Source organism: Panthera leo, chromosome B2 (assembly GCF_018350215.1).
Source record: "Panthera leo isolate Ple1 chromosome B2, P.leo_Ple1_pat1.1, whole genome shotgun sequence".
In the NCBI taxonomy this organism is placed as follows: Eukaryota; Metazoa; Chordata; class Mammalia; order Carnivora; family Felidae; genus Panthera; species Panthera leo.
In genome coordinates this window covers 44009688-44035236 of record NC_056683.1, presented here as the reverse complement: position 1 = coordinate 44035236, position 25549 = coordinate 44009688, and the positions used below count along the sequence as shown (strand labels likewise).

General features: G+C 42.3%; 1 protein-coding gene across 3 annotated transcripts in view; it reads left to right on the top strand.

Moving 5' to 3' along the window:
- Positions 1-4583: 4583 nt before the first annotated feature.
- The window catches only part of RCAN2 (regulator of calcineurin 2), a 273661-nt gene continuing 252695 nt past the window's right edge, over positions 4584-25549 (top strand). Inside the window, exon 1 of one of the 3 annotated variants that reach the window (XM_042938963.1) lies at positions 4584-4818. The gene's annotated coding sequence lies outside the window, so the exon portion shown is untranslated. Of the gene's footprint in view, positions 4819-5119; positions 5166-25549 lie in introns of those variants that run through there. The other 2 variants (XM_042938964.1, XM_042938966.1) reach the window with 2 other exon arrangements.

Sequence of the window (25549 nt, the reverse complement as noted above, 5' to 3'; positions counted from 1 at the left end):
AAACTACAAAAATGATCAAATATTCCACAATCCTGGCTAATATGAAAGACTGCTGCTTCTTTATAATTATAGCTACAGCCCTGTTTGATTTCTCCTGCCTTGTAAATTTATTGCTATATGACAACAAATCGTTACCCTCCTTTCTAACAGCATCCAATCTAGAGCAAATCATTGTTTCCTTAAACCCTCTCCAAAAGTCACTTAAGACAAGTTCAAATCCTATGGTAGGTCTTCTAACGTGCTCTTAACTCCATGCCACATTATCTCTGTGGAGTATATTCTCCTTTATTGTAGTGAGCATAAATTCAGCTTGTTTAACTACAGGTGTGTTTATAGTGGCCTTTGTCGGAGGATATAGACACCAGAGATTCCTTGAGGTTGTAGAATCATAGTCCATCATTTTGACTTTCTTTCTTTCAGGGTATGTGTGTATTCTTTTGTTTTCTTCCATGTAAAGTCTCTAGACTATAGACTAACAATGAATGAATGGAATGTGAAATTAAAAACCCAATACCATTTCCATCATGAAATATTAAGGTATAAATTTAACAGAATATATATAAGATCTATGTGAGACTACAGAACCCTGATAAAAGAACTTGAAGAAAAACTGGACAAATGAAGAGATATTCCATGTTCATGGATAAGAAGATTCAAGATGGTCAAGATGTCAGTTCTTCTCAATTTGACATACAGATTCAATGCAATCTCAATCAAGATTCTCACAAATTGTTTTGTGGATATTTACAAACTGACTCTAAAGTTTATATGGAGAGGCAAAAGATCCAGAATAGCCAATACAATATTGAAGAAAACAAAATCAGAGGACTGATTCAACCAGACTTCAAGACTTACTATGAAGCAACAGTAATTGAGAATGTGATATTGGTGAATGAATAGATTAATAGATCAATGGAACAGAATAGAGAGTCCCTAAATAGACTTACATAAATAAGTCAACTGATCTTTGACAAAGGAGAAAAGGCAATACAATGGAGAAAAGATAGTCCTTTCAAGAAATAGTGCTGGAACAACTGGACATCTACATACAATATATGGAGAGAGAGAGAGAGAAAAAAAAAGAGAGAGGGAGAGAGAGACCTTACATTCTTCACAAAGATTAACTCAAAATTGATTATATACCTAAATGTAAAATGCTACAAACCTTTAAAACTTCTAGGAGATAAAATGGGAGAAAATCAGATGACTTTGAGTATTATGATGACTTTTTAGATAAAACACTAAAGGCCCACTACATAAAATAAATCACTGATGAGCTGGAATTCATTAAAATTAAAAGCTTCTGTTCTGTAAAAGACACTGTTTTTAAAATTTTTTTTAATGTTTATTTACTTTTGAGAGAGACAGAGAATGCAAGTGGGTTAGGGGCAGAGAGAGAGGTAGACACAGAATCAGAAGCAGGCTCCAGGCTCTGAGCTGTCGGCACAGAGCCCGACATGGGGCTTAAACTCACAGGGTGTGAGATCATGACCTGAGCTGAAGTCGAACGCTCAACCGACTGAGCCACCCAGGTGCCCCTGTAAAAGTCACTGTTAACAGAATGAGAAGACCAGCCACACAGTTGGAGAAATGATTTACAAAATACATATCTGATAAGTAACTGGTATTCAAACTATAAAAGAACTTTTAAAACAATAAAAAGAAACAATAAGAATAAGAAAGTGAACAACCCAGTTAAGAAATGGGCAAAGAATCTGAACAGACATCTCGCCAAAGAAGACATATAGATGGCAAATAAGCACGTGAAAAATGTTCAGCATCATACGTCATTAGGGAACTGTAAATTAAAACAACAATGAGATGTCACCGCACACCTATAAGAACGGCAAAATTCCTAAACATTGACAATGACAAATGCTGGTGAGGATGTGGAACAACAGGATATTTCACCCATTTCTTATGGTGATGCAAACTGTTATGGCCACTTTGGAAGGCAGTTTGGTGTTTTCTTACAAAGCACAGTTTTACAATATACTCCAGCAATCCCACTCCTCAGTATTTACCCAAATAAGTTGAAAACTTACGTTCGCATAAAAACTTGCACGCAGATGTTTACAGCACTTTTATTCATAATTGCCCAAACTTGGAAACAACCCAGATGCCCTTCCATAGGTGAATGGATAAATAAACTGATACATCCAGAATACAGAATATTATTCAGTGCTAAAAAAGAAATGAGCTGTCAAATCATGAAAATACATGACGAAGCCATAAATGCGTATTGCTGAAAGAAAAGAAGAAAGAAACCAATCTGGAAAGACTATTCACTGTATTATGTTCTACTCTATGACATTCTGGAAAAAGCAAAACTATGGAGACAGCTAAAATATCAGTGGTTTCCAGAGGTGAGTGGGTAGGCAAGGAGGAGCACAGAGGATTTTTAGAGCAGTGAAACTAGCCTGTAGAAGACTGTCGTCGTGGGTATGTCATAGAGTTGTCAATGTTCGAATAACATCCAGCACCAAACGTGAACCCTAATGGAAACTATAGTATCAACTACATGGCTGATACTGATGCGTCAATGTAAGTTCACCAATTATAAAAAAAAAAATGCACCAATCTGGTGGGGGATATTGATAATGAGGGAGGCTGTCTTTGTGGGTGCAGGGGGTATATGGGAAATATCTACACTTTCTGCTCAATACTGTGGTGAACCTTAAACTTTAAAAAATAAAGTCTTTTAAAAAATAAGAATAGCTGTATCTGAGTGGTAGGAAAATGACCATGTTCATTTTTTTTTTATAACAGCTAAGGTATATTGAATGGTACATGTACTAATTAATCTTCCCATTGAATCTTCTGTTTCTCAAAATTTCTGCAATAAATGTATTACTTCTGTCAGCAGAGAATTTCATTTGTAAATATGTATTTACAAAATAGATTCTATTAAGATGAAAGTCTTCAGGTTGGTGATGATTCTGGGAGCTACTAACTACAAGCGAGATTTTGTTCGAAGGATTAAGGATGTTTCACTGGGAAAGAGGGATTTTGGAATGAGACATGATGACTATCTCCACATATTTGAAACACACTCAGTTGGAAAACGAGTTGGACTCTTGTCTCCACCGCTTCCAAAAGTGAACTGTAACCAATGAGTGAAAATCCTAGGAAGGCAAGTTTGGGCTCAGTGTAAGAACGCCTTTTCACACAATGCTATCCGAAAATGCAATTCATCCAAATCAGCAGGTATTTATGAATTTATGCATCCAGAAGAAGTTTAGAAGAGTACTAGTCTAAGGCCACTTCCAACTCCAAAATTCTGCCTTTATTTGTATTAATGCAGATTAATCGGAGTGAAGAGCTAAGGTCTACTACCTTTTTGTTGTTGTTTCCTTGTTTTTCTTTAATCGTTTTTAAGATGAAATTCGGTGTCAACCTTGGGAAAAAACAATGTGGTGTCTGGGTAAGCCAGGAACTGTGAAACGTACAGACTGCTTCAGTGCAATTTTGATATTGGTACCAGGAAACAGAAAGAAATAAAAAGGAAAAGTTAAAAGAGCTATTTTTATAGCAATTAGATGACAGAATGCCAAGCTGATTTAAATATTATTCACTCAAGTTGGTTCTCACCCCCACCCCGTCCTTCCTTCAATTTTCCCCACTTTCCCTACTCTGGTCTTTTCACACTATTGACTTTCTCCTGCCATCAGGCTCAGCCCCGTCCGCCGCGTTGCCACCCGCAAGCCACAGGCTTCCTCCGGCTCTGAATTGCTTTATTTTGTAAAGCAGAGACGTCTATCTTAACTTTGTCGAGCAACAGATCTCGCCTAGACTCTGATTCACATTCGACCGTTTACCGTAGGACACCAGCCTCCCACTGGTCACCGGCTCTCGCACAATGGGAGTCCTTGAAGCCCTCTGTCCCCAGGTCTGGTGGCTGCGAATCCTGGCAAAGCCCAGGAGCCCGCGCAGGGCACCTTCAGCGCGTGGGCGGGGCGGGCGCAGGTCTCCAGCCAGAGGGCGCGGCACCCACCCCGAGCAGACGCCCCGAAGACCACCCCCCCCACGCCCCGCCCCAGGGGGCTTCCTGACCTTTCCTTTCCCGGAGTCGGGGGCTCAGTCTGCCTGTAAGAAAAGTCTCTTTTCCAGTACTCCCCACCCAGTTTGCCTCTCCGCCAGTTTCTTCTGGGCTGCTGCTGCCCAGTCACCCTTAGCTTCACAATCAGCCCCCCGGCCCACTCACACCCCCAGGAGGCCCCTACCCGGCGGTGACCCCGGGGACCCCTCCCCGCAGGGGCCGGACTCCCGCGGACCCGCTCGCGCGCTAGGTGTCCAGAGGATCTTCTTCGCTTCCCGGGCACCCTGAACGGGAAGCGGGGTGTGGGGGAGCCGAGGGCAGGGTGGGAGCCCGGGGAGCCGAGCGGGTGCGGGCCCGGGAAGGGCGCCGGGTCAGGGGGGAGGAGAGGAGAGGAGGCCACACAGGGGCTTTCGGTTTCCTGGGGTCTGATTGGAGGTTGGCCCGATGAGTCGGAGCTGGGGGCGCGCCCATCTCCGCTGGCTCCTGCGAGAGCCGGCGGCTCGGCCCCTCCCCGGAGCCGCTTTGTCCCGGCTGACGGCGGCCGAGGTTGCGGGGAGGAGCGGGCGGGAGGCACGGAGCCGGGGACACACGGACCGCGAGACCGGAGGCGGGGCGCGCCGCGCACGGCCCCACGCCCAGGCCCGCGGGCACCGCGCCCGCCCCCACGCGCTCGCACCGGCGGGCAGGTGAGCAGGCAGCGCCGCGCCCGCAGTCACCGGCCCCGCGGACGCCGGAGCCGCCGCCTCAGCCCCTGCCGGCGCTTCGTGGACGCCCAGCAGGTCGGTTATGTAACCGCGCCGGCCCGCTCGCCCCTGCGCCCGGACCAGCGGGGACTGCGCGCGGCGCCCCGGCCGTGGCTGAGGGCGCGGCGAGGGGCGGGCGAGCGCGGTGGGGTTCGGGGGCTGGGCAGGGGGGCGGCAGCCGCGGACGGAGGGGGGTCTGCTCCGGCTCTCAGTCCCCGCGGCGGCCGAGGGGACGGAGGTCTCCCTTGACCCCCCTCTAGAGGGCGCGGGTCTCTAAGAGCCCCTGCCCCATTCCTAGTGGCCCAAGGGCTCGCCTTCCTAGTAGCAGCAGCAGGTGCACAAGTAGAACAGCGAAGATGACGCCTGTGGCCCCCGGGACTGAGGTTTGGAGAGGGGGTGAGGGCAGGTGGACTGCACTCTGAGGGGAGGAAGAAAAGGGGAGAGAACTAGAAACTCCTTATCAGTGCTCCCAAAAAGTGCTGGAGAGGAGGAAGGTACTTGGAGGCACAGCGGGCTGGGAATTGTCCTGCCTGGGATTAGTGGGCATGGGTCATCTAAAAATAACTTCAAGTTTGAAAAGTGAAATAGAAGGGAGTGCAGTGTGCTGAGTTTGCCTGCCTGTGGGATGCTTCGCTCTAGAAGTCACCAGAGGGAACAGGCAAATCCCAGCCGCCTGGTCTCACTGGTTTCCAGGGTGTCTCGGTTTGACTTTTAGTTAATGATTTATTCTCCAAGGCACTGCTGTCTTTTTCTTATCCCAGAATGAGTTATAGCAGGGTGCATGCTTTGAATCTTTCCTATTTTCTACATCATTGGGATAGAGGTGTTCAGTGGACATCTAATGAGTTCGTTACCAGAGCTATTTTTTTTTATTTTTTATTTTTGGTATGATTTTAGTAAAAACAACAGTTTCCGGGCTCCTTTTAACATACAGTCCCACAACTGAAGGTGAAAGAAGGCTACGGCCTTCCAGTCCACACTTCTTCCTTCCTTCAGCTAGAATCACATTTAACCTGTCACACAGAGGGTAGGCTTTAGGAAAAGTAGGACATTTAAAAAAAAAATGCCACTCAACTTTCTCACATATTACATCAACATCAAAACACAGGACAAATATATCACAGGCACAGGACAACACTTGCTAACTGGCCCTCTCCATTCTGGGGAAGCAGCAAAGTCGGAAAAGCTGAGGAGCTGGAAAGGATCAAGAAGCAGGTCAGCATTGACTGTAGAACGAGGCAGGGGAGTGAGCATTTGGCTGCTTTTCAGGCTGCCCATTGATTTTCGTTAGCCCTGGAGCTATTATCTTAAGTACAATCAGTCATTGCATTGAATTAGTCTAAAATGTGAGTTGCACTTTGCTTTCAAATCCCCTGCAAATCAAATCAGCATTTATTGAGCACCTACTACTCAAGTCCAGTCCACAGAATTTTGTGAGGGAAAAGTGTCCTCAAATAGAGCTACAGGATCCCAGGAGCTTTCAGAATGCCTTGTGTGTGCAGGTCCTGCAGAAGCCAACTAAATCTAGGAGGATGTGGCTCTCCCTCTCCATTGATGAACATTTAACAAGCGTAAGTGGGAACTCGAGAACTTTGCCATTTGCAAGTTCCCATTACACTCTTTTGAAAGCTACTTACGTAATTGTTTGCAGTTAGTTATATATATTACGGAAAGTAGCTTTATTGAGATAGGTTTTGATAGTACCTGAGGTTTCATTTTATTTCTTTGGGTAATTTTATTTCTTTGGGTACCATGCACTCAGTTTAATTTTTTTAAGTATTTATTTATTTGGGGAGAAAGAGAGAGAGAGAGGGGGAGGGAATGAGAATGAGCGGGGCAGAGGCAGAGAGAGAGGGAGACGCAGAATCTGAAGCAGGCTCCAGGCTCCAGGCTGTCAGCACAGAGCCCGAAGTGGGGCTAGAACTCACGAACTGCAAGATCATGACCTGACTGAAGTCGGATGCTTAGCCGGCTGAGCCACTGAGGCGCCCCCATCCGCTCAGGTTATTTAGCAGTTATTTGTTAAGCATCTACTGTGGGCCATGTAGGCCCTGTGCCAGGGGATAAAAGAATGAAGCCCAGGCATTTCAGAAATCAATCTAGCAGAAAAGAAGGATAAGAAAATAAGTGATAGTGATCCACATGGTGAATGGCTAGTGGAGATAGGAACAAGTTCATTGGAAGCCCAAAGAAGGAAGGGTGGAGGGAATCTGGAAGAGATTCCAGAAAAGCAGTGCACTTGGACTGCATTCCAGTAGGCAGCAGCAGCTTTTTTTTCTAGAGAAGGGGCCAGGTAGGTGTTCCACATCAAAGGCAAGTTTGTGTTCAAAGAACATTTAGGTCCTCTGAAATGAGGGGGTGGCAGGAGAGTTCGGGGGGTGTTTCAGTGAGCCTGAGATGTGAATACACTCTACTGAGGAGGAGAAACTATGTAGCCTTTTTGAGGAGAAAAGATTTGATCTCATTTGAATTTTGCAAAAGTGACTTTGGAGGTCCTAAATAGGTGGTATCGCAAAGGGGAATGAGCTTAGATTTTAGACCACTGGAGTGATGAAAGAAGAAGAAGAAGAAGAAGAAGAAGAAGAAGAAGAAGAAGAAGAAGAAGAAGAAAAATTAATTGTGCTTGAGCCAGGTAAGATAGAGAAAGAGAAGGGAGATCCTTGGAGAGCCATTTCAGAGGGAGAATTAGTAGTAGTAGGTCACCAAGTGGGTGGTGGTGTGGAAGGAGTTGATGTCTAGACGGATGGTCAGGTTTTTAACTAAGTTAGGAATTAGGCGAGAAGGATTAGATTTGAGAAGGATGAGGAATTTCAACTGAAATGTTTTCCTCTGAGATCAGGAAGAAAACAAGGATGCTCATTTGCCACATAGTGCTGGCAGCCAGAGTAATTAGGCATGAAAAATAAATGAAAGGCATCAAATAAGAAAGGAAGGAGTAAAACTGTCTCTATTTGCAGGTGACATATACATAGAAAGCTCTAGAGAGTCCACTAAAAAACTGTTAGCAGTAATAAACAAATTCAGTAAAGTTGTAAATATGAAATCAATAAGCAAAATAAGTTGCATTTCCATATGCTAATAACGAAGTATCAGAGAAATTAAAGAAACAATCCCATTTATAATTCTATCAAAAAGAATAAAATACCTAGGAATAAATTTAACCAAGGAGGTGAAAGATTTGTACACTGAAAACATTGATGAAAGAAATTGAAGAAGACACATAAATAGAGAGATAGTCCATGCTTATGGATTGCAAGAATTAAAATTGTGAAAATGTCCATACTACCCAAAGCAATCTACAGATTCCATGCAATCCCTATCAAAATACCAATGGCATTTTTCACAGAAATAGAACAAACAGTCCTAAAATTTGTATGGAACTACAAAAACTCCAAATAGCCAATGCAATCTCAAGAAAGAAGAACAAAGCAGGAGGCATCACACTTTCTGATTTTAAACTATGTTATAGAATTATGGTAACCAAAGCAGCATGGCATAAAAACAAACACATAAATTGGTGGAACAGAATAAAGATCTCAAAAATAAACTCACCTGTATGTGTTCAATTATTTTATGACAAAGGAACCAAAAATATACAATGAAGAAAGGATAGTCTCTGCCATAATGGTGTTGGGAAAATTGGATCACTGTATTACACCATACACAAAACTTAAGTCAAAGTGGATAAAAGGCTTGAATGTAAGATTTGAAGTCATGGAATTTCTGTAAGAAAATATAAGGGGTAATTTCCTTGACACTGGTCTTGGCAATGATTTCTTGGATTTGTCAACAAAAGCAAAAATAAACAAATGGGACTATATCAAACTAAAAACCTTCTTAATAAGAAAGGAAACCATCAACAAAATGAAAAGGCAACCCATGGAGTGGGAGAAACTATTTGTAAATCACTTATCTGATAAGAGTTCATATCCAAAGCATATGAAGAACACATACAACTCAATAACAAGAAAACAAAACAAAACAAAAAAACCAAACCCCACAAACAATCCAATTAAAAAATGGACAAAGGATCTGAATGTACACCTTTTTTCCAAAGAAGACATACAGCTGGCCATTAAGTACATGGAAAAGTGCACAACCTCACTAATTATCAGAGAAGTGAAAATCAAAACCACAATGAGATATTACCTTATACCTATTTAGAATGGCTATTATCAAAACAAAACAGAACAAAAAAACCAAGAGATAAGTATTGGCAGGGATGTGGGAACAAAGGTAATCCCTGTGCACTGTTGTTGGGAATATAATTGATGGGAATATAAATTGGTGTGGCCACTATGGAAACAGTATGGAAGTTCCTCAAAAAATTAAAAGTAGATCTATTATGTGATCCAACAATCCTACATCTGGAAATTTATTACGAAATAAATATAGGAAACAAATTCACTATCTTGAGAAAATATCTGTACCACCATGTTCATTACAGCATTATTTACAATAGCCAAGAGAGAGAAATAACCCAAGCGTCTGATGATGAATGAATGGATAAAAGAAAGAAAAAAATATATTTTATATATATATATATATATAAGAAAATATATGTATTTTATATATATATAAGAAAATGTATGTATTTTATATATAAAATAGAATATTATTTAGCCATAGAAGGAAGAAAACCCTGTCATTTGCAACAACATGGATGGACCTTGAGGGTATCATGCTAATTAAAAAAGTCAGAGAAAGATAAGTATCGCGTGATCTGACTTCTATGTGGAATTTAAAACAAACCAAGCTCATAGATCTAGGGAACAGGTTTGTGGTCGCCAGAGAGTGGGCGATGGGAGGTGGGCAAAATGGGTGAAGGGGGTCAACAGGTACAAACTTCCAGTTATAAGATAAATAAGCCCTGGGTATGTAATGTATAGTGTGGCGATTATAGTTAATAATCCTGTACCGTATATTTGAAAGTTGCCTAGAGAGTGTATCTTAAAAGTTGTCATCATAAGAAAAAATATGTGTAACTAACTATGGGAGGTGATGGAAGTTAACTAAACTTATTGTGGCAATCACTCTGCAGTATATACAAATACCAAATCATTATGATGTACACCTAAAATAAATATAATACCTGTATTATATATCAATTGTATCTCCGTAAAACTGAGGCAAAAGGGTAGTAAATGGGAAAGAGTGGGTTTGAGAAAGATGGGGAAGTTTGACTTGATTTTTGTTTTTAATTTTTTTTTTAATGTTTATTTATTTTTGAGACAGAGAGAGACAGAGCGTGAACAGGGGAGGGGCAGAGAGAGAGGGAGACACAGAATCTGAAACAGGCTCCAGGCTTTGAGCTGTCAGCACAGAGCCTGACCCGGGGCTCGAACTCACAGACCGTGAGATCATGACCTGAGCCGATGTCGGACGCTTAACCGACCGAGCCACCCAGGCGCCCCTGACTTTAAAGATCAAATGAAAATGCTCAGGAGGCACTTGTATTTTCAAAGGTAATTTCTTTATTCCTGGTGCCAACCTTCTACTCATTTTACCTTCATTCCTGAGACTGTCTAGGGCTGCCTTTAGAGAAGAGGTAGATGAATTTTTTTAAATTCAATTGTTTTAAAGTTTATTTATTTGAGAGAGAAAGAGCGTGTGTGCGCACAAATGGGGCAGGGGCAGACAGAGAGAGGGAGAGAGAGAATCCCCAGCAGGTTCCGCACTGTGAGTGAGGAGACTGATGCAGGGCTTGATGCTGGCTCGGTGCAGGGCTGTATGTAGGGCTCGAACTCATGAACCATGAGATCATGACCTGAGCTGAAGTCCAATGCTCAACTAACTAAACCACCCAGGTGCCTTGAGGGAGATGAATTTGACTGCAGGAAGTTGTTTCTACCTACTTCCCCAAAAGTGAAAGTATGAACTGTCAATTATCTGAAAGAGTGGTGGTAATAACAGTAAAAATAATTTTAATGATAATGATATACCATTTATTGAGTGTTTATCCTGAGCACAGGGAGTTAGAGCTCTATATAAATTATCATATTTGCCCCACATGAAGCAGACACTATTGTTACTCTCATATAATTGATAAGAAACCCAAGGCAAAGGGAGGGTACCTTGTCTAGGCCACACAATTAATAAGAGGTACACACAGGCCTTGCCAGCACTTGGAATCACCATGTGAATTAATAACGTTGGAATAAGTCCTATTAGTCTGGAGTGTGTTTTTTACCCTATGTTTGAATATTTGTGGCTGATGCCGTAGAAGAGAACAGGACTCAGTCAGGAATTCTGGCTCTCATCTGGGCTCTACACCTGATTTGTGGTGTGACCTCTGCAAAGTCTCAGCCCCACTTAGGCTTTAGCTATTTTAAATCTGTATATTAATGGGAGAAGAGGTTGACCAGATGATCTCTAGATTCTTGACACTTGGAAGTGCTGCCACCCTGTCTCAGATTTTACCACTAGATTTTACTACTAGAGTCACTGATTTGGGTTAACATGATGCCTGCCTGGTCACTTTTAGAATAGGACTACTGCTACGACTTTTTTTTTTTAATGTTTATTTATTTTTGAGAGAGAGACAGAGCGTGAGTCGACGAGGGGCAGAGAGAGGAGGAGACACAGAATCCAAGGCTCCAGGCTCCGAGCTGTCAGCAGAGTCCGTCGCGGGGCTCAGACTCACAAACTGTGAGATCATGACCTGAGCCGAGGTCGGACGCTTAACCGACTGAGCCACCCAGGCGCCCCTACTCCTACTACTTTTCCTCCTTCTCCTCCTCCTCCTTAACAGTATAGTGATTCAGCAGTTCTGTACATTACTCAGTGCTCATGGAAAAGTGTGTTCCTAATCCCCTTGGCCTCTTTCACCCATCCCCCACCTACCTCCCCTCCGGCAACCAAGTTTGTTCTCTGTATTTAAGAGTCTGATTTTTGTCTTTTGTTTGTTCATTTGTTTTGTTTCTTAACTTCCGCGTATGAATGAAGTCATACGGTATTGGTCTTTGACTTATTTCAGTTAGCATAATACCCTCTAGATCATCCATGTTGTTGCAGATGGCAAGGTCTCGTTCTTCTTTTATGGCTGGGGAATATTCCATTGTATGTACACCCCATTCTTCTTCATCACTTCGTCTATGGATGGACACTTGGGTTGCTTCCGTATCTTGGCTATTGTAAATAATGATGCAATAAATATAGGGGTGCATATATCTTTTTGAATTAGGGTGTTTTTGTTTTTTTTGGGTAAATACCCAGTAATGGGACTGCTGATTCATATGGTATTTCTATTTTTAATGTTTTGGGGAACCTCCATACTGTTTTTCCACAGTGGTTGCACCAAATGCATCCCCACCAACAGTGCACAAGTGTTCCTTTTTCTCCACATCCTAGCCAACCCTTGTTGTTTCTTGTGTTTTTTTAAAATTTATTTATTTATTTTTTAAAATTTAATGTTTTATTTATTTTTGAGACAGAGAGAGACAGAGCATGAACGGGGGAGGGGCAGAGAGAGAGGGAGACACAGAATCTGAAGCAGGCTCCAGGCTCTGAGCTGTCAGCACAGAGCCTGACGCGGGGCTCGAACCCACGGACTGTGAGATCATGACCTGAGCCGAAGTCGGATGCTTAACCGACTGAGCCACCCAGGCGCCCCTAAAATTTATTTTTAATGTTTATTTAGTTTTGAGAGAGAGAGAGAGAGAGAGACAGACAGACAGACAGACAGAGTGTGAGTGGGGGAGGGGCAGAGAGAGAAGGAGACACAGAATCTGAAACAGGCTCCAGGCTCTGAGCTGTCAGCACAGAGCCCGACGTGGGGCTCGAACTCACAAACCATGAGATCATGACCTGAGCCAAAGTCGGACACTTAACTGACTGAGCCACCCAGGTGCCCTCTTGTGTTTTTTTGTTTCAGCTATTCTGACAGATGTCAGGCGATACCTCACTGTGGTTTTGATTTGCATTTCCCTAATGATGAGTGATGTTGAGCATATTTTCATGTTTCTGTCGGTTATCTGTGTTGTCTAGAATAGAATAGGAGTACTTCTAAAAGGCCTAACTCAAATGATTTGATGTGAACTAGTCTATAGTGGAGGTGCTGACAAGGGTGTCTGATGTGGGGGGCAGCCCAGTTCAGTGAGGGGTAACCTGAATGAGCACTGAAGCAGAGGAATCTCCGTAGTCACTGATCAATTTCTTTATTTTAGACATGTTCCTTAAATTCTGAGACTTAGCTTGCTCATCTCTGAATAATTGGGGTGATTAATATACGTGTTACAAGACTGTTGTAAGAGGTGAAACAGATCACATAAAGCAGGCACTGTATACCAGACTCCCTCATTGAAGGGGCTCGGTAAATGGGGTCCTCACCCCTCATGCTCCCCTCCTCCACCCCAGGAACAGACATGCAGTAAAGGGATTATATAGAGTGTTTCTTAGGAAAAGCTCCTACCTCATAGTTTTGCTAAGGGCCACCTCTTCATGAGCATCACTTCTCTATCTTCGAAAGTAGTATAGGGGCACCTGGGTGGCTCAGTCGGTTGAGCTCTTGATTTCAGCTCAGGTCATGATCCCGCGGTTGTGGGATAAAGCCCTGTGTTGGTCTCCAAGCTGAGTGTGGAGCCTGCTTGGGATTCTCTCTCTCTCTCTCTCTCTCTCTCTCTCTCTCTCTCTCTCTCTCTCTCGTTCCAATAAAACTAGGAACGAAAGAAAGAAAGGGAAAGAAGGAACTCTATATCAGGAATATAAAAACACATAGCACATCAAAAACCTTTCAAGATGTGAGTCTCAAAGTGTCTGTTAGTAAATAACCCTCTAACATATAAAGAAGTTTCAACATTCTGCAAAGTTTTAGGCTCTTCTTTTGTTACCTCATAAATAGGTCAGGATTACTGTAAAGAAATAGTATGCCTAACCCCATTATTATGGGATTATTATTGTGGCATCAAATATATGGGCGACAGAATGACTTCCTGCTCTCTATGTGCTTGTGTGCCTGCTACCTACGCCTTTAAAATATTCACTGTCCTCGTGTCCTCTCTCTTATGTTATCAACCACCAGGTGTCATATGTTGTAGTTTAAATTAATTAATCAAGTTGAAGATTTTTTTTTTTTTTAAGAAACAGCCTTAAACTCAACTGAAGCTGTTTTTAAGTCCCTTAAAAAGTGTATGATCATGAATGGTACTTTCTAGAAGTTAAAGAAAAATTTCCAAAAATAGCTCAAACTTCCTGAAGTTCAGAATGCCCACAGAAAACATTTTCTGTAATTAATATGGAAAGGGATTTATTTTCATATCTGATCTCCCCACGCACAACTCACTTTGAAACAGGGATGAAACATGGGTTCCCTAAGCTTTGGAAAGTGTGCATAAGAAGACATTGTCAAGGGTAACAGTTACTGTTGGACAAAAGAATTGTGTACTTTGAGCGTTGCATCCTAGTTTTTGTCACTTTTGCCTTAGTTCTTTGTGGGAATAATTGCTTTGTTGTTTCATGTACTTAAGAGATGCCTGCTACAAAATATTCTAGGTTCTTTGAGGGCATGGGCCATGTCCTAATACTCCTTTGCGGTGTTGGGGATAAAGCATAAAAAGCCTGGACTTGGCATGAAAAGGCCTGGATCCTCATCCTGGCGTTGTCACTTCCCAGCTATGTAACCTTGAGCTTCCCATTGACCTAGCCGTCATAGGAGCTGGCATTTGTTGAATGCTGCCCTTGTTCCAGACACTGTGCTCAGCACCCTGCATACGTTATCTCATTTAATCCTTACAACAACTCCACCATGGGGATATTATCATCACTATTTACAGATGAGCACACCCTGAGGAGGAGGGGGAGCGAGCCACTCAGTATCCATTCTCTGAATTGCTATTTTCTTATCTGTCCAATTAGGAAAAGAACACTGGATCTGCCCACCTTCGAGTCGTGAAGGTGAAATGCTATGAGTCTGTGACTGTGCACTGAAAAATGCGATACCCTGTACAGATGTTAAGGATGATTGACACAGTGGGGGCCTCTCAGGAGATCAGTTATAGTTGGGCCCGGTATAGCCCCAGGTCTGTTTGGTGTATAAAATGCTTTTATAGAATGTATTAAAAAACTGTCTTTCCTTGTCTTGTTTATTGGCGGTTTGTTTATGGTGGCTGTTTTTTTTTAAGGGTAACTTACTTGTTGTCAATACCACCAAGACTTGACCAGCCTGGGCCAGGAGGAGGCTGAGGAGGCCATAGACGTGGGTCCTGCTGGTGAAGGGGGATGGGTGGAGAACGTGATTTACAGACAAGAGGTAACTGCCAGAGGAGTGTTTTAGTACAAACAGAGAAGGCTGAAAGTCAAAGCCAAGGTCGAGAAAGGCATAGGCATGATGTAGAGTACAAGAAATCGTCACCAGGGTTTAAGCATGAGCGACTGGTAGGACATGGAATCTGCTCAAGAAGGCCACAAATACCCCCCCAGTGTCTGTTGTCTGTCTACTTACCAGGAAAACTAGGCACCCTCTGGCCTGATTTTTTCTTTTCTTTTTTTTTTTCTTTTTTTCTTTTTTTAAACGTTTATTTACTTTTGAGGGAGAGAGAGAGCAGGAGTGGGGGAGGGGCAGAGAGAGAGGGAGACACAGAATCCAAATAAGGCTCCAGGCTCTGAGCTGCCAGCACAGAGCCTGATGTGGGTCTCGAACCCACAAACTGCAAGATCATGACCTGAGCTGAAGTCGGCCGCCTAACCGACTGAGCCACCCAGGCGCCCCAGCTGATTTTTTAATGGTTTCTTTTTCTTGGACATAGGTGCTTTTTATAAAACTTAAAAAAATTTAAAACAGAATAGTATAAAAAAGAGACAATTAAAATCACATGTATTCTCATGAACAAGTGATAATTACTATTAACATTTTGTTGTTATTTCCTTTCAGGCTTTTTATATGCCTATCTTGTGTAGAATTGGGAATCATACTATGTACAGAATTTTGCATTCTGTGCATTTCACCAAACATTTTAAATAACTTTTTATGCAAAGTCAACAGACTTTGTGAACATTGTTTTCAGTATCTGCAGAGCATTCCCATGTATGATTTTACTAAATTCATTTACCTTCTCCCCTATTGTTGGACATTAAGCTGATCCTCAGTTAACCAAGGATCATGAATAAAGTTTGACAAACATCTTTGGTCATATTTTTTCTACTTTTTGGGTCATTTTCTAGGATAGATTGTTAGAAGTAGAATTACTGGCTCAAATAGATGGACCTTCTGAAGGCTTTCTCTGTGTTTTGACATCGTGTTTCATTATTTTTCCGGGAGGTTGCAGTAATTTCACATTCCCACAAGCAATGCATTAGAATGTAGGTCTCACTTCCGTCCTGCTTGTAAGCACCTTTCCGGTGGAAGTAGGGGTGATTGGTATTAGTGCTTTCCTGAGGTAACTCTTACTCTGGAAATGCACTTGCTTAATAGTGCTTCAAGGAGGTTGGGATTGTGTGTGTGTGTGTGTGTGCACGCGCGCATATGGGAATTGAGAATGTGTGGGTGGGGATCTGGTAGATTTTACGTGCATAAGTGTGTATAGGAGAGCTGGCTATAGTGGATTCACTTTTCTCCCGGTGGTTCCATTATCAGGGGCTTGGCATTCGATGCCATGGGCCATGTGGGGCCAGAACACTGACAGCTGTCATTGCAGCCTGTTGAGCCACTGAAGCTCACTTAAACTAAGTGGGATAGGCAACTTCTATTTAAGTGAGAACTGGTTCAGTTTGCCTTTAAATCCTGAAAAATATGCACGGTAAATTTGCATGTGTATTTGCTTTAGTTGGTTTTGACTGGTTCCCCTTCCACTTTGGCAGGGCCTTTGGGCAGGCTTCTGACAGGTGTGTCTTTTCACCTTCTTTTGTATAAACAACTAGGATTTTCAATTAGAATCTTCTTAAAAATCACTTAACTGGTTATTATTCTAGAATTTTCATTTCATGATTATTCAGATTAGTCTTTCAAAAAAAGGCTTTGCATTCACTATTAGGCCATCATCAACTGTCTTGATTATATTGACCAGTTATTGAGATATTGAGACAAACAGCCAATTTGAATCATTTTCCCCCATGACGTTTTCTGAAAGACAGGCTAAATTAATGATTTATTTAAAAAATTTTTAATGTTTATTTATTTTTGAGAGAGAGAGAGAGAGCATGCGTGCAAGTGGGGGAGGAGCAGAGAGAGAGGGAGACACAGAATCTGAAGCAGGCTCCAGGCTCCCAGCTGTCAGCTGAGCCTAAAGAGGGGCTGGAACCCACGAGCTGTGAGATTATGACCTGAGCCAAAAGTCAGATGCTTAACCGCTTAACCAACTGAGCCACCCAGGTGCCCCAATGTAATTTATTTTTTTGATTTGACTTCTGCAGCTATTAAAGATAAAGGTCTAGTAATGGGGCCTCACTAGAAAAATCAAAGTCCAATTTGTACTTCCTTTCAAGGTTTAATAATTTGTCCAGAAAGAAATTATTTATTTGATTACAGGTATCGTATGAATTTTGAAATAGAAGATGGTAAATTCAGATAAATTAATGGTAGTTCAAGCAAAAATTTATATGCTCAAGAGCAAAGTCTCACTTGACAAGACAAGTGAAAGCAAAGTATTAATTCATGAATATATTAATTTTTTCCTGCTGTGTTGCATTAATGATATTCATTTGATCTTTTATGATGTATGAACAACTGTTTATAAAAAGGCTAAATTTTGGTCAGGGACGATATCTTCAGCAACTGCTATATTATAAATATGTTTATTTGGTATCCTTTATTTTCTCATTTTTCTGTCTCTTGGTGATTTCTGTCTATACACAGCTGTTGTTTAGCATTAAACTTCAAAAATTGACAAGGTGACATTTAGGTGAGGCTCTGAATTGAAGTATTTGCTCGGTCAGATTTTCAAGGCCTACCTTCTGACCTTGTGTCTAAGTGTCACAGCTCATGGAGCCCCACGGGGATTCTTGGCACCCTGGGATATCATGGGTGGGGAGAGGGGATTCTGCATTCTGGTCTCCAACTTCCCTGGGAGAGCCAGTGTGGCTCTGGTGGGCCAGGGAGGTTTTCATGGCCCCCACATGTGTGCAAACCCATTTGGAAAAGTTGCCTCCAGGAAGAGGTGAAATAAATGGTAAACCTGGACAGCTCACCTCGGCTCCCCGAGGATGTTACTCTGATTCAAACCTGTAGCCCCTTCCTCAGGCTCTGTGAAAACTCTCCAGACCATGAAACCAGAAACTGAAGACATTAAGAAATTTAGAATGGCTCTAGATGGGCGCAATTGCGTATTAGTGAAATTATTAATAGCTTACAGTGAGACATGGGACAGTCCACAGTGGTCCTGTGGGAAAACCCAGATGCATGGTTTTTGCCTCTGTGGTGCTCGGCTTTTTCATGTTTCCTGTTATTAACCTAACCAGCTCCCGGGAGGCCACAAGGGCAGGTGCTGTAGGGGTGACAATGTATTACTCATGAAATGGCCTTCAGGGTCTCCAAATGTGGAAATCTCCAAATGTGGCATGGCTCTTCATGAGGTTCTAGTTTTATTCTTTAAAATTGCTTTTTAAAATCTTACATTTAAGTATGACTATACTTATTGCAGAGGCTCTTGTCTTGGGAGAGAAGGCCCAACCCTGTACCACGCTTTCGGTGTTTCTTTGCACCTTTAATTTAACCTCTTTCCCCTGGTGTCATCATGTTCTCACAACCGTACGTGGCTATTGTCTTACAACTCGAGCCAAGGTGTGATACTGTGAGGACGTTATTTTATCTGAACAAAATTAGAAGTACTTTAATGGATATTCATGAAAACCAATCCTAGGTATTTTCATGACAGTATACATTTCAAGGGCGTTATCCTTTAGGGAAGAACATGCAAAAAATAATAAAGATCAAAGACCTTCACCAACTGGTGTTGGGGGCTGTTTCCAGTGTATCTGGGAGCCCAAAGTGATGCATAACTCTAAGGGATCCCAACAGCACCCTTCCTGCCCCACCTCCCATCAACCATGAGCTCTCTTTTGAGTTATTCCATTTCTAGAAGGGTGCTGCTGGAACATGACAGACTCCCTCTGACTTTGTTCAGAAAATTTCCCTTTAGAATCTGTCATGCTCATTCTTCTTCTCAGAAACCCTCATCTCAGGGATCCTCGGGCTTTGAAAAGCTAAAATAATACTTCTTCCTTGCAAAAGAATGGATAAACAAATAAGTAAATATAGAGATAAGCTCCTTCCTATGAAAAAAAGAAGTGATGTTCCAGTGGTAGAATATAAACACTTGGCTAAAAGATAATTTTTTTAATATTAAAAAAAAAAAAGGAACCTGGTAGTCATTTGAAATCATCTAGATTTAAGAACATCTCCTAGAAATGGGTCATCATCTAGTTTGGTGAGAGATCCTGTCTGAGACAGTAGTTTTCTCTGCCAGATGTTTTTGATTCCGTTTTATTTATTTATTTATTTGTTTGTTTGTTTGTTTTTAATTAGGCCAGGCCTTTTAGTGCTTTTCCAAAATTATGTCACTTTTTGTTTTTGGGTTCCCACTATTGAGATATTTGCATGCAGCCTTTACTATATCCTAATCATTGCTTCAGCCATTGATATGCCTCTTTTCTTATCCTAGTGTTCATGGTGGTTTATTTTTAATATATTAATACCATTATGAGGTTATTCTTCTCATGTTGTAAGGCTTCTGTCAGTCTTATCTGCTGTCAATCACATCACTGTAAATGTTGCCAAATGTGCACATTCCTTTTCCTAATTGCAAATGGACTTTTTTTTATGGCTACTTATTAATGAACCCCAGGAGACCAATAGTAATCATTGAGACATAGCTGCTAGAAGCCAGATATTATTTGATCAGCTTCCTATTCTGATAAATAATGAACCACTAAGTTGTTTATAATTAAATCAAAGGTCCTTATAATAAATAACAAAAGAAGAAACAGTTGCATACAATTTGTAGATATAGAATGTCCTAGAAATGCTTCCCATAATAATAATCAGGATAAGAGCTGTTTTACTAATGAGAACTAATTTAGAGCACATTGCAAACTGTATAAAATTATAGGTGGACATTCTCCTGTTTCTGCTTCTTGAAATTCTAGTCTTCCTTCAAGTTCCATCTTTTCCAGATTTCCTCAAGCCCTGAGCCCTCAACAGAGCCACTCGTTTTTTGAACCTGTATTTATGGCACACACATAGGCTAATCTTCACATCTCATTCATTCATATATTCATTCATTCATTCATTCATTCATTCACTCATTCATGCCTTCTATGCACTAGGCTTGTGCTAGCCACCGGAGTATGAAAGCCAATAGAACGTAGTCCTTGTCTGTAGAGAAGTTAGAGTCCAGTAGACTTTAAGCTCACTTGTTTACTTACACCTCCTCCAGACGCCAAGTGCCCTGAGGGTGAAGACTGCCTCTGTGCATTCATGCTGTGACCCCCCACCCCCCACCCCCCGGACCTCCACTCCTCACAATGTCACAAAGGCTTGCATGCCGTGGGCACTCAGTCAGTGGTAAAATAAACTGATCATTATATCTATCCTAAATAATTCAGAAGCACGGGAGTAAGCATTCCAACACCTTCCAGTGTCTTTAAAACCTTTGTTCTCCTCATGTAATTGTTAACTCTAAAAACAATTAAGTCCAAAGATAAGGTTGTCTCCTTTCACTTCGCGTGCCAAAAGCCTCTTCAGAAAATGATGTAGTGTCACATCTGTCTTACATACCACAGCACAAGTATGATCGGTAGCAGGGTCTGAACTTCCTGCAGGCAGACAGAGTAAAGGCTTCTGTCTCAAACTCGAATTATTTTGAAATGCCTCCGTTTTGCTAAGACAGCGTGTTCTGTTTGGTAAGACAGCCCTTGTGCCTTGTGTGTGTGTGTGTGTGTGTGTGTGTGTGTAGGGCTTGGGTGTGTGACTCAACAAGAATAATGGTGGCCATTGAGTCCTTGTTAAGCACCAGGCTTTGGGCTAAGCACTTTCCATATGTTACCACACAGAGTCTCTTAACAACCCTGTGAGATAGATTCTATTTTTATCCCTGTTTTATCTAGCTGAGAGGACTGAGGCTCAGGGAAGTTGAGGACTTTGCGTAAGGACTTGCAGGTAACAAGCGGTAGAGCCAGGAGTCACCAGTGGCCTTTCTACCCCTGCAGCCCTCTGTCCTTGTCCAAGTGGGGTTTGTGGAGGCGGTCATGGGGGAGGGGCATAGGCCTTCTACACGGTAATGTTTTTCAATTTTGTGGGCTTTTGCTTTTGTTTTTATTCCAGTGATAATCTAAAATGATATTATCCTATTCTGGATCATCCACATGACCATCTAATAGTGAATGGGACTGCCAATCACCAGAATGTGATTTTGGTGCCTGAGTTTGTGTTTTTACGTACAGTGAAGTTGGTGGCAATACTACTTTAGTTGCTGTGGGCTGATGGGAATGAGCTGATGGACTTATGTCATTTGCTTTCTGTGACGCCACGTGATGGTGTGGAACACTGGCCCGGTGAGGTTTAGTTTTGTGGAGAATGAAGGAATGTGGGAGGAGAGTCCTACTGCAAGGTGGGTGCTGGAAGCATTTGGAACTCCCAGAACATCCATGTTGCAGTTTTCGGCGTGAGTTGCCGTGAAAATGGAAGATTTCTTTTAGCAAAGCGTCGTCGTCTGAATATCGCATCCCTGTTGTTAGTTCGAATTTTTTTCAAAACTTCGTTTGTATTTGGTTAGAACATTTAGTTGGAGTTTGGTGGTTTTAGAGGAGTGGGAACTATTAAGAACTTAGTTTTATGTTTGTACGTATTTAAGTACCATTACAATAAGAACCACTGAAGTCAAAATTGGGAGGGAGGCAGTATAGATGTTTTTTTCCCGAAAAAAAAAAAAGGTCTGTACATTTTTCAAATCTGAGCAAACTGAATTCCTCTGCACCACGTAATGAAAACCTTCTAAACAATGTTTCTCCACCCGCCAGGGGTCTGGCCTGCCTAAGTCTTTAGGGATGAGGCATTGACATTTCCTTTCAACCTGGAAATAGTATCTGGGAAGGTTAAGGTCTGTCTTCAGAAGAAATTCTCCTTTGCTGTGGTTCTCCACTGACTGCCCCTGTCAATCAAAGTGCCTTTATATGCTTCGCCACTCTTTGCCCTGACTCTGAAAGCTGACAGTATGCACATCACCTGTAGTTTATAATTATTTTCTCAGAACGACCAGGAAGATTTGCAACTGCAAGCTAAGACTTGGTACCACTCGCACCTAAACAGAGAAGATAATGACAGTGTATTGAGATTTAAAAGGCTTCTGGTGGGGCGCCTGGGTGGCTCAGTCGGTTAAGCGGCCGACTTCAGCTCAGGTCACGATCTCGCGGTCCGTGAGTTCGAGCCCCGCGTCGGGCTCTGGGCTGATGGCTCGGAGCCTGGAGCCTGCTTCCGATTCTGTGTCTCCCTCTCTCTCTGCTCCTCCCCCGTTCATGCTCTGTCTCTCTCTGTCTCAAAAATAAATAAAAAACGTTAAAAAAAATTAAAAAAAAAAAAAATAAATAAAAGGCTTCTGGTTTGAAAGGCCTTTCATTCTGTCCAAAATTACTACATTCATTACTTTTTTGGATAAAGAAAAGGAAAGCCCCGTTACATGCAGACACTCAGAGAGGTGGTAACATGTAGTTAGCTCTTTAGTATTGCTTCTGATGAATCCCTGGTAAGATTTTGGAGCACTGCAACAGAGGCCAGTGAGTTCTGATGCAAAGAGAGGAGGGATTAATTTCATAGCATGTGGGCATGCAGTCTAGCTTTATGGGCTAAGTGAGGTCTAGGAAGCTGGGAAGTACAGGCTGGCATCAGAACAATGCCAACCTTGGGGGAACTTTGAGGAGCCTTTAGAAGTGAGGGCATGTTTGTGTTCAGTTTACTGTCCTTCTCTTATTTGAAACTTCAAAAAAGTTTCCCTATGTTTTTTTTTAATTTTAAAAAAATGTTTATTTATTTTTGAGACCGAGACAGAGCATGAGCTGGGGAGGGGCAGAGAGAGAGGGAGACACAGAATCTGAAGCAGGCTCCAGGCTCTGAGCTGTCAGCACAGAGCCTGACCCGGGGCTCGCACTCTCAGACCGTGAGATCATGACCTGAGCCAAAAGTTGGAGGCTCAACCGACTGAGCCACCCAGGCGCCCCGGAGTTTCCCTATGTTAATAAAATGTATAGAAAAGTGTCGAACACACTGAAGTGCCCAATCAGCGTTTCTGATCACTGTTCTCACCATCCGTTATCACTCCCTGATATGGTCCAGAGAGAAAGTTCAAAGGTGCAGAGTTGGGAAATCAGAGGAGCTGGGCTTTTGTCCTGGGTTGGCTGTGTTTTCCTCTTGAGAGATGGGGCCTTACCTTAGCCACTTTGGCCTCAGTTTTCTAGTTTATACCAGGAGTGGGGTGGGCAAAATTATCATCAAAGTTTCTTCCAGCTCTTTCATCCTTTGTATATTCTCATCTTTGCAACAGATTATTATAGCATCCTTCGAACTTGCATTTCACTAATGAGAATGACCATTTGTAATTTAAATGCTCATCTTTAACTGCAGGGCTGTTCTTAGGCAGGTGCTATGGAAATTCTTACTTTGGTCATCTCTAATGATAAAGGTATTCAGCAGCTTTCCAGGATATCATTAGGAAGAGCTTGAACGAAAAGTTCATGAAACATTTCCGTATGTTTAGCACTAGCCATTAAATGGTAGGAGCTGTGGCCATTCCTTTCTCCAGTGTTATTTTTAACTGTACTGCCTTCTGCAAGGGTACTTTCATTGCAAGGATGGCAAGATGGATGGATACTAAATCCCGGCCAAGTCTTCAACTGACCTTGGGGAGAAAAGAATAGCCCTCGTTTTGTAGGAATCATTAACTTTACCTTATTTTTATACCTTATTTTATACCGTATTTTTATACTGGCAAATCTCTTTTCAGTAGATAATACTTCCATTACTAGGTAACACTTAATCTAGCTTTTATTATGTGCAAGGTGTTAAGACTTTTACCTATAACACAACATTTGATCATTACTGTATCTCTATCCAAATGAAGAGAGTGGGGCACAAGGAATTTAAATAACTTCCCAAAAGTCACGCCGCTGATAAATGGCTCAGTTGGGACTCAAAGCCAAGCAATAAGTGCTCCAACATCTGTGGTTTTAACACTGTTTGGTGCTCTCTTTGACATGTGTTACATAAAAATTTTATGGGCTCAATTTTATTATTTTTATGAATTTAGCTTCGAAGAGCTCACCAATAATTTTACCCTAAAAGGGACTGCTGCTCAGACTTTTTTGCCCCTGCTTGCCCATTTTTGACTTTTTATGCTAGTAAGTAAGCTGCTGGGACCCCGTAGAGTACTTGCAACATTAAGTTCTAGAGTTGGGGTGCGGAGGGAGAAGGGAGGATTCTACGGAAGTAGAGATGCTGCTGAGCGCTTACAGTAGCCAAGGCCTTCCTTGGCTTCCTTCCTGTTTAGTACCTTCATGGCTTCAGTGGCACAGAGGCCTGCACTGATCGCTCAGTCAATACATACATATTGACTGCATAACCAGGGTAAAGCAAGGAGCTGAAGCCAAAGGACCTTCCCCCTCTAGGAGCCTTACAACCTGAGGCCTGCCGCCATGTTTTGTGCTTCACCGTTGTGTGTACCATGCCTGAGCGCCTTGCGTCCAGGAAGCTCTCGTGAAATATTATGGAAATTTGGGGATCGATTAGATGACGGTGGATAGCATTATCATCATGTTATTACTAGTATTCCCTGGATTGTTTTCTACCTGATCCCCAAAATGATCTTTCGTAAGCTCTATGAATCATGTATTTTACTTGCATGCCACTTATGTGCCAAAGCACAAGACATGTGTACATTTTTCTCATTATGTTGGCCTGGTGGGATAGAAAGAATGGTGGATCTCCATTCTAGTCCTGACTCTGCTCTTCTAGCTGCGAGACATGGGGCAAGTCATTTCACCGCTCTGAGCCTGAGTTTTCTACTCTGTAAAAATGGGAATTGTGATAACTGCCGTGTGACTGCATAAGGTTGCGTTGGAGGCTCGGATGGGTTTGGTGATGGCAGATGAAAAGCGTGAGTATTTTCAGCCTCACCCACTAGTGCTCACTATCCAGTCCTCACTCCTTAATGGTGTCACTTCGTCCATCTGCATATTTTTTCTCTGGTTTCAAATTTTGAGAAGAAGTTCATGAGAATACCTGTTAGATTAACACTGAAAAGATAAGAGAGAGAGGACTCTTTCTGGTGACTCGTGACATCCCCATTTGACTCTGAAAGCTAGGACACCACAGATCTCGGTTGTTCACTTCGCTTTGTTTTGTTCATCGGGAGCCTGGTGGACCCTCAACGTTTGTCTGTTGAATGAATCAGCATAACTCTTGAGCCCCGGTGTTAGCTCACAGAATCCAATAGCCATCCTGCTCTGCACGAGAGCAAATGTAGCAGTCATCATGAGACGCTGGAGAGTACGGCATTTCAACAACTTTGTGTTCATGTAATTCAGAAACTAACCAGAGTGGAGGGAGAGAAGTGATTACAGCAAAATAAATATCAAGTTGAAATAAGTAAAGACTGGCTTAATTCTACTTGTTTTGCCTGTTTGAAGACAAGCAAAGCCTTGAAAATCGTCCTTAACTTCCCTTCTGGTAGATTGACCCTGGAGAAGTAACGTGGGAATAGCCAGTTTCCCAGAGATGTGCTCTCATCTCCTTTAAAAAAAAAAAGACACCGCTACCCAACCTCAGTGGACTTAACAATACACTGCCTGC